Below are 1,398 nucleotides of genomic sequence, written 5' to 3' on the forward strand. Positions count from 1 at the left end.
CCTGCGGAGGGAGGGGAGAAGTCCCCGGGGGCAGCCTCTGAGGAAGAGCCCTAGTGGCCGGGAGCTTTTTGTAGCCTCAGAGCTGGCTCCGGTCCCCGTGGCTCCACGTGGGTGGGCGGGGCGGGCCTGCCGTTCCCCTCACCCAGGTAAACAGTGGGCACTCGCCCGGGGCTGGCCAGCAGCCGGAGACGGGCAGAGATGGGCGCGGCCGCCGGGTGGAGCCTGGTTTCCCGAGGGCTCCCCAGGTCCCGGCCCGGAGGGATCCTCCTGCCCAACGTGCCCCACACCCCTGGCGCTTCCCCGGGCACGCCTCTGTGCTGCCAGGCCCCCGAGCTGCTGCTGCTGCTGGAAAGCCGCTGACTCCCATGCTGCTGGGGCGCCAGGGGCTCACCCTTCTGGGGAGGGGCTCGGGGGGGCAGCACCCCCAGAGACAGGACGTTGCCCCCTGCTCGGCGCTCCCCGGGACCCTGGCTGAGCTTCAGGGGTTCCCGGCTCCAGGCAGGCAGTGGGCAGCCCCGGGCCAGCTCGGGTCACATGTGGCCTTGTGACCCTGAGAGGTGGACGTGTCTGCACCCACCGGGCTGGGGAGCCACCCGCTGGCTTAGCCCAGCCGAGAAGGCATTATGGCGTGATGAGCCCACGGCCCCGGACCATGGGTGTTTGAGCATCGCGTCCTTTTGGGGTGCTGGGTCCTGGGGCTGAACCCTCCCTCCCGGGGGGCCACACCCCTCCTCAGGACCCACAGCTCACCGCCTGCCTGCAAGGGGGCCTGACCAGAGGTCCCTGCTGGGGACATGGGGCAACAAGGGGGAGGGGCTGGGCTGTCTGAGCATCCCCTTCCTGCACTGGGGGCCTCTCCCGAGCTCTTACGGTCACCTGGTTCTCTGTCTCTGAGTCGTCCCCTGCCCATGGCCCCATCTGGCGGTACTTGTGGGAGAGAGCGCCTGTGGCACTTTGCTGGAGGGTGGGGGCGCGGGGGACACAAAGGGGCAAGTGTGTGAATGAGTGAGGGTTCCTGTGGGAGGAGTAGGAGCCTGACGGCAGTGGAGGAGCCAGTGGGGCCCCCGCAGGCTGGTGCTTCAGATGCTCAGACCCCCACCGGACTCCCCTGCTCGGCCTTGGAGCCAGACACCGGGTCACCTGCGGCTGAACAGGGCAGGGGCAGGTGTCCAGGGACAGGCAGGGTGGACGGGGCTGGCTCCCAAGAGCGCGTGGCTTTTGTGGTCAGGAGAGTGACCGGTGGGATCTGGTGCCTGGGGTGGGGGCTGGGACCCCAGGCCGAGAGGAATGTGAGGGACCGACGGGCCTGCCCGTCTCACACCCCCAGAGAGGCAGGGAGGTTACAGGTCAACCAGTGTCCACGCTGCTGGCCCTGGACTCAAGCTGAGTCCACACGCG

Source organism: Panthera tigris, chromosome D1 (assembly GCF_018350195.1).
Source record: "Panthera tigris isolate Pti1 chromosome D1, P.tigris_Pti1_mat1.1, whole genome shotgun sequence".
Lineage (NCBI taxonomy): Eukaryota > Metazoa > Chordata > Mammalia > Carnivora > Felidae > Panthera > Panthera tigris.